This window comes from Pan paniscus, chromosome 2 (assembly GCF_029289425.2).
Source record: "Pan paniscus chromosome 2, NHGRI_mPanPan1-v2.0_pri, whole genome shotgun sequence".
NCBI lineage: Eukaryota > Metazoa > Chordata > Mammalia > Primates > Hominidae > Pan > Pan paniscus.
The window spans coordinates 150,083,157-150,098,722 of NC_085926.1; the positions used below are offsets into that span (position 1 = coordinate 150,083,157).

Below are 15,566 nucleotides of genomic sequence, written 5' to 3' on the forward strand. Positions count from 1 at the left end.
GAGGCGGAAGTGGCAGGGAGCGGAGATCGTGCCACTGCACTCTAGCTTGGGCAACTCCGTCTCAAAATAAATAAATAAATAAATAAATAAAGTGGTCTTTATACTCAAGGAGCATTTGGCTAGAGAGAAAGAGAGAAAATGATAAAAATAATTAAGTACAGGAAGATAATGAGGTGTCATGAAAGATGTACAATGTATAAGTAGGCCACCAAGGAGGAATTCTCTCTGAGGACTTCAGAAAAAAAGATTGAGGGATGATATTTTGTTCATTAATGATACAGGTTTACTATATCCCATCATTGCAAAATGAATGCACTCTCTTAATGAAATCATAACTCCACATCTCTAAATAATCACCAAATAGACATAATGCTGGATTTACTCAGTCCTGCTTGGTTGCATAAGTTTGAAATTCACCTTCTTTCAAAGCAGTGTTTTTAGTCACTAATTTCACAATCTGTTAATAGTTTATCTGAAAGATAATAATGTTCTGCAATTGTTATTAATGAAAAGAGTTTTCTGTCACTGTTTGTTGAACAAGGAGAGATGACCCAAACCCAGGTTCAGTACACGCATGAGGTAGTCCACTGAGATCCATAGAAGGCTTTCATGAAATAGACTTGGAATCTGTACATTTTGCCAAGAGGCAATGAATTGAAAGGTATGTCGTTTAAAGTCCTATTTACTCTGCAGGCACCTTTTTGACTCACTGCTAAAAGTACCCATAAAAACTCTTGAGCTAAAACAGTTTAAGTTGTCAACTGCACTAAGGAGGCCATAATCCATGGATCATGATCCAAACAGATAGTGAGAGCTCAGCCTGTCATATTGAAGCTTAGTAAGAAAATTTTGATTGTAGCTTGGTGAACTGATTAATGAACTAAAAAAAAATTCTTCTGAATTCTTAAAGGGGCTTCTCGTACTCTGAAAAGATTGATTCAGTCAATAATTTTCAATATTTACCCCAGCTTCTCATAAATATTTCTTAGCACTGTTCTTATCTAGACTAAAAACGAAACTAGTTCTTCCAGGCACCCAAAGCCACAAAGCTTCAGCTGTAGAAGGTCCAATTCAGTCATTCATTACCAGGCGCACATATAATGTGGTTAATCCATCCTAATTGAAGGTTTTTTACTGCTTTTGCTTTTTATGCAAACTTCCGTAGACTCATCAGCATGGTTCTGAATGAAATGTATTTCTCCACATTGATATCTCTCACTCGTACTTGTGATATGCGACAGGTGGCAAATAATTTACAAAATGCAAAGAGATCTGTTGCCTAGTAAACAATGCCTGGGACTTTAACTTACTCATTTCCTAGTGTTGGGGATGTAGATTTGAGAAGTAATTACACACAAAAAAATTCTGCTTCAATTGAGAGGGTTCCAGTAATATCTGAATAAGTCACAAGTGACCACATCAATATAGAGCTCAATGTGTTATTTAAGAAATAGTACAACTGAGAGGCCGGGCGCGGTGGCTCACGCCTATAATCGCAGCACTTTGGGAGGCAGAGGCGGGCGGATCTCAAGGTCAGGAGATCGAGACCATCCTGGCTAACACGGCGAAGCCCCGTCTCTACTAAAAATACAAAAAAAAAAAAAAAAAAAAAAAAAAAAAAAAAAAAAAAAATAGCAGGGCTTGGCGGCGTGCGTCTGTAGTCCCAGCTACTCCGGAGGCTGAGGCAGGATGGCCTGAATCCGGGAGGCGGAGCTTGCAGTGAGCCGAGATCGCGCCACTGCACTCCAGCCTGGGCGACAGAGTGAGATTCTGTCTCAAAAAGAAAGAAAGAAAGAAATAGTACACTTGAGAACTGAAGATGTTTCCTAAAGGAGAACTTTGCTCATTTCTAAGCCATCCATCACATAACTCATATGAGACTCATATGGTGTGCCTGGAGTATAATAGACCCTAGTAAAAAAATGACCTGCAGAACTATTCCAATTAGATCCTGTTGGCCCTTGAATCATTAATTCACTCAGCAAGTTTACATTCATTGAAGATTGGCTACATAATTTTGGGGGGCTCAATTCAAAATGAAAATTCAGGGTCCTTTTTAAAAAAGTATTAAGAAATTCAGAACAATGGCATCTGAGCATTAAAGCAAGAGTGTGCCCTTCTAAGTGCAGGATCCTGTGTAATTAATTACACAAGTCCCACTCAGAAACCCAGTCTTATATTCATTACCTATTGTGCATTGTGTTGAACAATGCATGGAACAAAAACATGAATAAGAAATAGTCAATGGCCAAGCATGGTGGCTCACACCTGTAATTCCAACATTTTGGGAGGCTGAGGCAGGAGGATCACCTGAGCCCAGGAGTTTGAGACCAGCCTGGGCAACATGGTGAGACCCCATTTCTACAAAAGATGAATAAGTTATCTTTATTAACAAAAATAAACATTTAAAAAATTAAAAATAAATAGATCTTGCCTCCAAGCAGTTTACAATCTAGGATCATACCTAAAATCTGTAAGTGTTGTTAATTACATTAAAAATATTCATTACTCAGGTTAGAAGAAGAAATGAAGGAGTATATCCACTTTGGCTACCTGGGAAGTGTATTCTCTCTATGGGCAATTCCCTCACACTATGTAATGGACACACTTGTGTTTTTTATAAACTTCAGTGTATTTGAAAATGCTGTTCTTTATGACTGAACTGATTTCCATCGAATCTTTGCTTGGCTAATCCTGCCCATGCTTCAGGTCTCACAGTTTTACCAACTGAGAGATTGAATTAGATCGCCAGTTTCACTCTCATAGCTCTCCAGATCTTGCCTTCCAAGTGTCTATCATAAGTTTTTAGTTTTATATTTAAGTTGGTGTTTTTTGTTTTTTGTTTTGTTTTGTTTTGAGATGGAGCCTCACTCTGTTGCCCAGGCTGGAGTGCAGTGGCGATCTCAGCTCACTGCAGCCTCCGCCTCCTGGGTTCAAGTGATTCTCCTGTCTCAGCCTCCTGAGTAGCTGAGACTACAGGCACCCGCCACCCCGCCCAGCTAATTTTTTGTATTTTTAGTAGAGACAGGGTTTCACCGTGTTAGCCAGGATGGTCTCGATCTCCTGATCTGGTAATCCACCCACCTCGGCCTCCCAAAGTGCTGGGATTACAGGCGTGCGCCACTGTGCCCGGCCGGTGTTTTGTTTTCATTTACTAAAAACTCCATGAATGCAGGGAAGCATCCTTCATTGCTGTTCACTGGCATCTCCCCACTTCCTATTTTAGGACTAGGCCCAGGGTGGCACTTAATAGGTATTTGTTAAATAAATATCATTAAATGAAAATCCTAATGGAAGTGGACATAAGCAATAAGAAGTTAAAAGGGAGTAAGTGTAAATAAAAAGACTGAACAAACCTGTAAGTTATTAGAAAATAGTTGGCCGGGCGTGGTGGCTCACACCTGTAATCCCAGCACTTTGGGAGGCCGAGGCAGGCAGATCACGAGGTCAGGAGATCTAGACCATCCTGGCGAACATGGTGAAACTCTGTCTCTACTAAAAATACAAAAAATTAGCCGGGCATGGTGGCGGGCTTCTGTAGTCCCAGCTACTCGGGAGGCCGAGGCAGGAAAATGGCGTGAACCCAGGAGGCGGAGCTTGCAGTGAGCCGAGATCGCGCCACTGCACTCCGGAGTGGGCAAAAGAGGGAGACTCCATCTCAAAAAAGAAAAAGGAAAATAGCGAAGAGCCCAGTTTGTCTGGAAAGTGGGTTTTGACTTATACTAGGAAATAGAAGGAATTGAAGTGCTTGGTGGGGAAGCCATATTGTAGAAGGAATTAAATAGAAGGAATTAAAGTGCTTGATGAAGAAAGCCGTATTGTAGAAATACTTGAGACCCTAATTGGGGAGTTTCTATGTCATTTAGTAAGTAATGAATGGGGAAGGTTGTTGTTAGACTTTTTTAACCAGGTAACTGTTTAAAATATATATATAAGAAAATACAAAATTGTATTTTGAACAGAAGTGCTTCTAAGCAACTTACGGGCTTGATTGAAGCGTTTTATGGGAGAGATGATTGTCTAGGCAGTATATTTAAAGAAAGTTAAGGCATGAATTTGAATTGAGAGAGAGGATTTGGGGAGGAGATATAGGAACAAAGATGAAGACAAGAAAAATACTTGAAATTTTGTTAATAGAGTGATTTAATTTAGTCATCTAACTTGTCAGTTTTGGGGAAAATTAAAAAAAAAAAAACAACCCTTCTCCTTTTTTTCTAATCTTCTGTTGAATTAATAAACTATTAACTACAGTACATTTGCCTAAAACAGGAACTTAAAAGTTGAGAAACATGCTTAAGTTCAGTCTACACTAACCACATGCAAGTTTCATTTTCAGTCATGTTAGCTAACAGAACTGCAAAGAGAGACTAAATCTTTGATAATGTGTTTTTTGGAGTGATTTTTTAAATGGATTATACAAACGTTACCATTCATATTACTTAGAGGCATCTGAGCACATTTTGAAATGAAGTGTTTCAGTAGAGAAAGAAAATCCTCACCCCCACCAAAAAGAAAAAAATTGGGGATTTAAAAAAATTAAAAAATAAAATAACTCCATCCTTGGAAAAGGCTTTTTTAAAATAAATTAGATGTATGAAACAGAAACAAATGAAACAAAATTTTTTTGTGTGTTTAATCAGCATCTAAGAGGTTTATTAAATTGCCTTTCTAATGTTGATATAAGGCAAAAGTGCAACCACTACTTCCATTAAAGGGAGAAAAAAATGCTAGAATAATGTAGAAAAGAAATTATTTCTGTGCACTCTATGATAGGCTGATCATTTCACATCTTGGCATATTGCTGTTGAATGTGGCATGTGAAGTTGGACGATAGTAAAAAGATTGTTGAAACTCAACGATTACAGCACATGCTTTAAAACTCAAGGGTTTCTATTGCTGGGTTTGTGACTCAGATGTCATTCCTAATAGGGTTATTTTGTGTTGCTGCTCAGTTTTTAAACTCTTACTACTTAATCTCTGAAGATGAATAATAGTCTACTTCAGATCCTTCATCCATTTTAAGACTTTCTTTCAAACAAACTACACAAATGATAAATCAAACTAATGTATATTAGCAATCATTTATGATTTCAACATGCATCCTATAACTGTACTGAGTGGTGATGATGAAAATAATAAGAAAATATACCTGTCACAAGACAAAATTACCACAAATTTAATTAAGATCTTAATTACCTTTTACTTGTGATTCTAGCATCAGGCAACACATTGTTTTATAAAATAGAATGGATGTTTTGATGAGCCAAGCAGAGAAATTTGGCTTTATAGACAGAAAAGGGCTGAAGAAAGAAGAAACAGAACAACAACAACAAAAAATGGATTGGTTGCTTCAAAGTTAAAGGTTAAAGTGAAGGGGACTTCCTTGTCATGCCCACTGAAACTGGCCTGTTTGGGGATTTGAATATTATCTCTCTCTCTCCTGATTGCTTGGAAGGTTAGATAAACAACTTGGTTTCAGCTTGGTAGTATGGAGCTTTAACGTGAATAATTCCATTTTGGTTTGGTCTCTTGGGCCTAGTACAGGAGCTCAGTTCAAACCAATGGCCTCCCATAAATTGTATTTGACAAGCCCCCAAAATAACTCTTAGTGCTCTATCCTCTACTTTGATAATTATTCAGAAGAATATTCAATGCATGAACCTAACTATGTAAAGCAGCAGGCATACAAAAATATTTTTTTTCTCATGCCAAGCATATTATAGACACTATTCCTGAGATTTGAAAAAAGAAACATATGTGCCACAGGTAATGTAAACAATATTCCTAGATATTTTTTGTTATCTCATGGTGGAAAAAAAATTGGCTTTGCTGCAAGCTGATTAGGAGATGAAGAATAAATATTCTTTTGCAAAGAAATTCTGTTTATCTATCATAGTAATTGCATCACATTCACTTCTTTTTGTATTAAACTTTTGTTCCTTATATTAAAAAATCTCTTGGCAAAATGTTCCTAACTTTTCCCTTGCTTCCACATAAATAATTGAGACACAGAAGGTATATGGTCTGACTGACTTTAGGAAAAATATCTACCCTTAATAAATGAGAAAATTCATTGAAACGGCTCCTCACATTGAGTAGGATGAGTAAGCAGTCAACAAACACATTTTAGCTAGTGCTAGCATCAGTGAGGGCACCATCAAGCTTTGGACAAGGTAACACAATTTAGATTCTGACTGCCTGGCCCACAGTTTCCCATGTCTTGAAGAAGCAAATAGGACTTTCAATCAGTAATGTTAACAGCTTCTTTTTGACTTAGAAAAAAAAAAAAACTGTGGAAGAGAATATCAAGTGAAACAAAGCAACATTTATAAATGTGAATCTAAAGAAAATTTTGCTCTCTTTTATTTCCTATTGTTTTACAAGCATATTTGCTTTATTTCACATTGACTAGTCATGTTAAAAATTGAAGAAGCTCATCACTTTGTGTTTATGTTGATGTTAGAAAAAGACAAGACAAAAACTCTGTTCCATAAGCCAAAAAGTTGCTGATATCAAATATGCCTGTGTAATATAGGCATCCCCCTTAATATGGCCTTAAACATTTATGTACCGTTTAAATCTCTGTTCCCTTGAGAACTTGGTTTTGGGGGTTTTCTGTTTTGGTTGGTTGGTTTTGATTGTTTTGGTTGAGTTTTTGTTTTTATTTTTTAATCTGTAAAATGAGTCACAGCTTCCTGACAGAAGAGAAGGAAAGACTAATGTGTTAATATTTTAAAAGAACACTCAGGTAAGTACTCTGCTTACCTCCCTGTAAGTCTTATGGGTATTGTAAACAGCAGATGGATTAAGAAGACTAGAAAGGCATAAACACATGCTTTGCATGTGATTTTATAAGATTATTGCAAAAATGAACTCTCCGTACACAGGCTAATCGGAGACATTACAGGGTTGCTGAAAATGCTCTGAAGAAAGCAATCATGTCACATGGTGCAGTAAACAAATGCTGGACTTGTGGAGGTTTGGGGGTTGGGTTATTGTCAAGAAAGCAGAGTGCTGGCTGGCATTGATGTAACTGTAATTATTTATAATAGAGCTTCTCAAAAATTAGCTAGTATTCCTGGATGATAAAACATAAGACTGTTGGGCCCTATGTACAAAGTTTCTGATTCACTAGGTATGGGTTAGGTCCTAGAATTTCTAATACGTCTCTAAGTGATGCTGGTGTTTATCTAAGTGATGCCAGTGTTCCTGATGAGACCATTGAAAGAGGAGTTTAAACTAAATTAAGAGCAGGTAAGGAATGTAAATATGAGAAACTGTCACAGTAGAATGTAGTGAAACTTTGACGAGAGAGAAGTATGCCCTGCCTAAAGTATTCAAGTTGAAAATAAAATAATAATACCAACAACAATTATAATAAATGCAGTTTTAAACAAAATGAAAGGATATGAGCCTGATTCATCCTGTCTGCTTCTTGAATTTCAAGATTTCTTAGGGTCCTCCTCTAAATTTTTATATACTCCAAGTACAAACTTGATTATGACTTTATTGAATTTGGTCTCTGTATTTTCATAGCGGAAAACTGAGGCTCATGGAGAAAATTAGAAAATTTAGTGAGAAAGCCACAGTGAAAAATCTCAAAAAGAGGGACTTTTCAAAAATAATTACAGACACCTAGGAATTTAAGAGGTACGCTGCCACTTGCTGCAGGAGGCTCAGGAGAAACTGATAAAAGTCCTGGACAACAAGTATTAATAGCTTGTTGTAAAAGTATCCAAGGGCTGGCACTTAAGGAAAAGAAAGCCAATATTTATTGGAGGTCTATGATATGCTGTAATTTCTTCTAGGCATCTTTTGAATGTTTTTCTCATTTATCTTCACAATTATTCTATAAGACGGTATTGTTAGTACATTTTACAGATAGGAATCTAAAACTCAGAAACATTAAGAAGCTTGCCTGATGTCACATATCTAGTAAATGTGAGATCTGGGAGCTGAACAGAGGCCTGTCTTTCTCCAATGACCATTTGGTTTTTGTTATATCACTGGCTTCTGCTCAGCCGCAAAATTGAGAACATGAGAGAACTGTTTCTACATGAAACCCCTCCCTAAGTCTACTTTTCTATCTGAAAAAAGAAATTAGCAAATTCTTTTCAGATAGTCAAATAACAGAACCATTATCATCCTGGAAGACAGACAGTACTTTTAATTATTTTATCAAAATACTCCGGAGAAAGGAAAGTAAAATGCAAAGAGCATAAGTTTTAGCAGCCAACTAAGCTAAATTTAAATCATGGTTTCATTACTTCTTGTCAGTCTGCTTTTCTCAGTAACATACCAGGGTGAGGTAAATTATATCTAAGTAATATGAGAATAAACAGACCTATATGACCCAACTTAAATTTAACTGATGTAAATAAAATGTTCAAGCATAATCGCTGCCATATTACAGATGTTATAGAAATATTATTTCCTTCTACCTTTGTCTAAGTTAATATGATAAGCCAAAACACTCAGAAAATGCTCTTACTACTTGTTAGCAACTCACTTTTGTTTTTCTCAGCAGTCCCTTATCTGAACTCTTTTACTTTTGTTTCCTGTTCCATTGGTCTCTTCTGCTTTGCAATGCTTCTAATGCTTCTAATCTTTTACTGAGCAAAAATGCCTTTGTCTCATACTCTCTTATAAAATACATATTAGCCCAGATCCTAACATTCTCTAAAGAAAAGATGCTACTGAATGCAATGTTTAAGTAGCCTGAAATTGCACCTGCATTATCATATTTCATACTTTCATATTTTTGTTTATATTTCTTTGAAATTAGTTTTAGTCTTTCCTGTGTATAAAAATAAATATGCTCATTGTAGGAAATACTAAAAATGCAGAATTTTTTTAAAGTCCTCCAAAATTCTGCAACTCAGAAAACCTCCACATTGTTAGTATTCTCAAAAAAAATTTTTTTTTTGCAGGCTTCCTTTCACTGGCTTCCTTTCACTGTGTGTGTGTGTGTGTGATCATAATTGGCTACTAAATGGGTTATTTCACTTGAAATAATACCATATTCTTTTTCTTTTGTCATTAGAAAATAATTTAATAACATAGTTTTTAATGGCTGCATAATAGTTCATCATATAGCTATCCCTGCTTTATTTGTTTATAATCTCTCCTGGGAAAAGCACTGCAATACAAATATCTATTTAAATTGCCATTGCTTGAAAAATAGAACTAATGAGAAAAGACACAATTACAATGCATATTCAGTCTCATAATTACAGAGTTTGTACAGCTGTGGCTTTGGCAACAGAAGAATTAATTAAAATATCAAAAATTCACTATCATTCACTAAGTGACTCATGAATAGTTTTACAAGTTTATATTGTATATTGTTCTTATGAAAATGTTCATTGATATACCATTTTGTTATTGTTAGGAAGGAAATAATTTTCTATAAATATTTGTTGAGTAAACAGAAATAAAAAAGACTTTTGTATCTTTATATTCCTATGGTACTAAAAATATTTTCCAAGAAGGGAAATACTGTTTCCTAACATTACACAAAATACATATGATAGATGGACAGAGGTTTATATAGTCATTGAAAGAATATTTCAGATTTTAAATTTTAATTACTTTGTTCATATTCAAATTCCTCTATCAATTCTTTATTCACAGCTGCTATGTGAATCCAAGCAAATTTTTCATCTAGTGACCCTCTCCTGCAAAATCTTTAAAGACAGTTGAACTAAACAATTCTTATGTCCATGTCAGCCCTAAAATCCTACATTTCTGTGTTCTAACAGGTTAATTAATATGGTTTCTAAATCAAAGCATAATAAAATTATATTAGGTACCTTGTTTTTGAGGATGAAAGAGAATATGCTCAAAAAGCTTTATTAATATTTTTCAGGTATACTGCTATATGTCAGCTAAAACTTTGGAAATTAAATAATTACATAAAGTATTATGACTATAACTGCTGATTATATAGAACACATGTAGGCACAAAACATGCATCTAAAAAAGATCTTGCTTACTTAAAAAAAAAATCCTGTTTTTAGAGCACTATCGTTTTGATAAGATAAACCATTTGTGTAAGGCACAATGAATGGCAAAATTCTTTTATCTTATCAAATAGAGGGTTACATAGGAAAGGATGCATTCTCCAGAATTTTGATAGTGTAAAATATTTAATACTGTAAGAGTTCTTAGTGGATCAGTAAAGACATACCATGAAAAGTTATTTTTGAGGAGTACTTAAGCAGTTACAGTGTTATCATATGAAGGCAAATTATAATATTCCTTCTTACTAGCCAGGCCTCCGTGTACTTTTTGATCTTTTCCCTAAATGCATTTCATATTCCTTGGTTATATCTGAAGAAAGCCAATACCTTTAGTCCAAACATAGGAGAAAAGTAATCGGGGCTTTCACTGGAATCCAGTAGATGAATACATTATTTATTGATAACCTTTGTTATGTGTACACAGCTGGGGATGGAGGTGTGGTCAAAGTGTAGTAGAGATCACCAGAGGACACTTCAGACACCACTAGGACTGGTATGGCTTTCTCCTCTTCACTCCTGTTTTAAAGATTGCTCAGACTTTTTCAAGAAATGTGTAGAAATATGTTTGAGGCTCAGCATGCTTCTCTTATTTTGCTGATAAAGAGTCTCTGGCATTAGCCAGACTTCTTGGAATAGTAATATTTTTTAATAGCAAACTAACATGTCCTCTAACAAAAACCTTCCCTTCCCACTTTTTTTTAACCAGTTTGCTGAGTTCCATGTTAGTATTCACTTTTTTCTTCATAAGAGCCTAAAATGCCTTGCATTTTGGCAAAGTGAATTTATTTTATTTTTTAGCTTCTACATTATTTAAAACAAAAAGTGTCGACTGCTTGAACTTTCATTTTTATATCAATCAATATTTCCTGGTCTCCTTTTCAAACGAGCTGACTTTTCTGAAGATTTTTAAGAGGCCACCTGATTTCAGGAGTAAAAATAAATAAACGAGAAGAAAGTATTTACTATTTTCAACTACATCTGTGGCAAAGAATCAAAATGTGCATATATCCCAACTGCGAAGTATCTCTAGTTAAAATATAAGCTGGTTAACATTAACTTTAATGTTAGCAACCTCACAAATGCCTTCTCTACAAGTCAGGGCCTCACAGAAAGCCATAAAAGGAAAGGAATATAATTTCTCTTGCTGGCACTTACTGAAAAGCTAAAATAGAATAGTAACAGAAATCATATTTGCCAGCCCTAACTGAAGGAATTGTGAAACATCTCAGAAGATTGTAAGTTATTATAAAAATGTTGTAATTACCATGCTATTAACTATGCCTTATAGGAGTTGAAACTTTTGTTTAACCAAAAATTATTTCAAGAACAGACAGCTAATTACTTACATTTAGAAAATATATTGCATACAAAGATATGGAGCATTTTAAAACGTAGCTTTAGGTTGAAATGCAGTAGTCCATTTTTTACTCCCTAATAAGAACTAGGATTTTTGAAATGATATTTTCAAGTATAGTAATAATATCTTTGAAATAATTCACTTATTTTTCCAGTTGTTGGCTTCAAAAGATTTTTAAAAACTGTGTCATTTATTTCATAAATTCTGATTTCTTTAAAGCAAACATGAGTGTGTGAAAGTTAGTTAAAGCACACCTACAGTAAGAAATTACGTGATTCTTACAGTGAGTTATTGCTCTTTTTAAAAGTGATGCATTGACTATGGCTTGGGTAGCTTAACCCTTTGAAGTACACATATCTGCATATACAGATTACACATGTTTTGGAAAATGCGTAAGTTTTGAATTACAGGTATGTGTGTGGAATTGTGAGGTCAATACAGAAAGTTTGGATAAAATGCCACTTTGTCAGAACGCTAAAGATTAGTGTCAGCTGTGGGATCTTTTTGTTGATGTAATAATGCACATTTCAGTTCACCTTAAACAATGACTATCTTGACTACTGTATTATGTCATTATATACTGCATTTATGGCTCTTTCAGGAATAACTGTGAAAGCTTTATTGAATTATTTTTCATTTCTTTTCTAATTACAATTTTCAATTTATGTCATATCCAAGGGAACATAACAAGAAACTAAATCAATTTATTTCTCTGTGTTTCTTTTTTACTAAAAAGAAAACTAAGCTTTTCTGATTTTTTTCTGAAATTGCTTTTTTATGCTTTCTTAAAAACAAATTTATCTTTAAATTTAAATTCAAATATGAAACCCCTTGCCAAGATACATGTTTAGCTTTTTTTTTCCTTCAGAGAATTTTTTTCCTGGTAAGAATAATTTATATGGCTGAGGCTTTAGTCCCAAAACAGTTTTAAATTGAAAAAAAAGTGGCTTTTAAGAAACCGAAATGCCCATTTTTTGTCTTAAATGAATCTACCAATGCCTCCTTTCTCCTTTTCTCCACTATCCTCCCTCACTCACACTTCAACAAGTCTACCCCCACACTATTTTTCACACTGTTTCTTCCCTAGAGTAAGTCCTTTTCAGGCTACCTGGTGGTTTGTCCACAGCCTAGGCAATGCAAATATCACCCAAATGAGTCCCTGAGATACATGTTAATAGAAGCTATACGATGTAATGTTAAGAACCAGTTGGCTTCTCTGTCTCCAAATACTGATCTAATACATGTTTGCAGATTAGATTTACAATGGATGAATTTACATACAGTTCTGTGCTCTGTAGAGAAATGTAGTTGCTTTAGAGTCGGAACGGCAAAATGTGGCTCTTCTGAACCTAGAAGAGAAAATTCTGACCCCTCCTCCTTCCCCATTTTAATGGTTTGACTAACCACAGACAAACACCCTTAGCATATTTGGGGAAGTAAGTTGTTATTTTATCGGTTTGAGGACTTCTCTAAACTTATCTTTTATATGCTCTCCAGCCCTAGGCTGTGATGTTTTCTGGTTGTCTTTAAATATCTGAAGAGGCAAAAGCTCTTGCTCTCAGTTCTTATTAACTTCTCGTCACAACAGGAATAGTCTGTTAATCTCATTTGCCTATAAACTTATTTTTTTCTTTCCTTGGTTTTCTACCCATAACATTCCCCAACTTAATTTGCTGCTTGGAACTTCTATATTGAAGACCACCCATTTCCTTATCTATTCCCTGCTCATTCTTCACTGTGTCTATGGATATATCTGATGCTCTCTATTCTTAAAAGGATGAGAAAATAAGAAATAGGAAGAAACTGAGGGGTTGTTTTAAAACTCAACCAATAAATTATTGACATTACACCTAGCTGATATAAATCTATACACTCGTGGGTTCAAGAAATTTCATTTTCTTTTACGATCACGATTTAAAAGTTTAATTCTAACTCTGAGACATCTTCCCATTGGGATGACAGGAAATTCAATCCCAGGCACTCTCGGTACTCCCCATCTTCTCTCCCTCCTCTTCCCCCAGGCCCAGAGTGTTAAGGAATAGAAGTCACAAATATGATGTGGAAACAGTAAAAGGTGGCACCTTTTCAAGATTGTGCCCCTCCTCTACATAGGCCCATCTGATTTCTGATCTTGCTTGGACAGATCTTCTGTATTTTCAACAGAAGGCATAAATGTGAATTTTTATGTGAATTCTCTCAAATTATAAATATTTATTTAAATGATGCCATTTAAAAATATATAGCTTTAAGCCAATTCAGCCCATTGGCCACCATTTTACAACTTCTATCTTGGACATGGTAAGTGCCATAAGGGCACTTGCCATCAGGCTGCTTCGGCCTTTCTGCCCTGCGTGAAGGCAAGGGTCGGCCTGGCTATCTGTCTGATAACTTTTCAGAGCCCAGGGGCTCAGGGGAGATGCTCACTTAGATAGCCTCTACCCTAACATTTGGTGATTATCATTTATTACAGAGTACTTTGTGCTTCAGGAGTTCTCTAGTTCTAAAGGTTATTTGCACAAGCAAAACAATAAAAAATTAATTACACCAAATAGTAGGCATTGCATGGTTCTTATCAGGTGAAACTAGAGGAAGTATTTGGCATGTTTCTTTATTCTTTGCAGAGATTCCATAATTCCAACACTATGAGGAATATATTGGTAAAAGGAGAGAAGCTGGTGTCTGGCCCCCTAATACATGATGTGCTTCAAAAGTCCAGGCATGAGCAAATAGAAGATGTGTGAATATGGACATGGATAAGGGAAAGAATGGAAAACAAAATTGCAAGAGATGATGTAGAGTAAACTGGATAGGATTTGGTACCAAAGATATAGACAGTGACTGGAGGAGGGCAGAGTAGACACAGATGTCTACAGTTTAAGGACTCTATGGATAAGAGGATGAATTTTCCCTTCAACAAAATATTGACTAATGCCAAATTAGTTTCAGATGATCTATAATCAGTTCTATTTTCAACAAATCAGATCATGACTCTCCGCATCTTAAAAGTTTCCATTGGCTCTCTGATACAAATGGGACACATTTTAGCCTCTTCTACTTGGTCTAAAAAGTCCTTTAACATACAACCTCAAACTGCCTCTCTAGTCCTTACATAGCACCCTGAATGCTCAATATTCTACATCTGCTCAAACACACTATTTTTTTCTTTGTTGTTTCTAAAACATGCCAGGCAAATGTCACAAGTATGTTGTATTCTCTGTTAAATTGGCAGAATAAGTTTATTTAAATCAGTTTGTGCCTAAAACAGCTCTCATTTTAGCTCTTGCCTATCTTTCCCCTACCCAGATCCTTTGAAAACAACTTGAGATAGTGTACAGAATTATGGTCGTCCAATAGGTTTTTACTTTCTTAAGACTGATTATTTCAGTGAAAATAAAAATTCTCTACCATTCTTACCAATTAAGTCACTTTGAACAAGTGACTGAACTGTTTTTTTTTTTAAGTTTGGGGTGCTAATTGTGAACATTAAATAAGACCATGTTTGTACATTAGATAGTCAAAAAATGTTAGATTCCAATTAACTGATCAGCAATTTGGCCAAAAGGAAATTGAGGCCACAAAAATACAGGAAATGGGAAAAGGGAGTGAAGGGTAGAAGAAAAAAAGAGGAAATATAGATAGTTGTGTCCCTCCAACAGAGTCCCTTTAGATACTGTTTACTGGTAGACAGTAAATAGGCTCTTCCTAGAAAATTTAAAACATATATTTGTTAATTTATCAAGTGCTAGAAGTATAAATTTACTTAGTAAAATACTGCTTCTATTAAAAAATTAGATAGCTTTGTAGATAACTTATAAAAATGCTTGATTCTCATTATCTATTGTGTCAACAAATCTTTAAAATGAGTACCATTCCCTGTCAAAATCACACTAATGCCATATTTTTGCATAAAGTAAACATTCCTGATGACAGATGGAGGGCAATAAATATGCTTGAGAAAATACCTTATATTTCAGCTGGCCACAGTGGCTCACGCCTGTAATCCCAACACTTTAGGAGGTCGAGGCGGGCAGATCATGAGGTCAGGAGATGGAAACCATCCTGGCCAACATGGTGAAACACCATCTCTACTGAGAACACAAAAATTAGCTGGGTGTGGTGGCACATGCCTGTAATACCAGCTACTCCAGAGGTTGAGGCACGAGAATCGCTTGAACTTGAGGGGTGGA

General features: G+C 35.4%; 1 long non-coding RNA gene across 2 annotated transcripts in view; it reads right to left on the reverse strand.

Moving 5' to 3' along the window:
* LOC130541370 (uncharacterized) overlaps positions 1–12,717 on the reverse strand; it is an 89,423-nt gene extending 76,706 nt beyond the window's left edge. Inside the window, exon 1 of one of the 2 annotated variants that reach the window (XR_010111672.1) lies at positions 12,661–12,715. This is a non-coding gene — a long non-coding RNA (uncharacterized LOC130541370). Of the gene's footprint in view, positions 1–12,660 lie in introns of both variants that reach the window. The other variant, XR_008955416.1, reaches the window with a different exon arrangement.
* Positions 12,718–15,566: the final 2,849 nt, after the last annotated feature.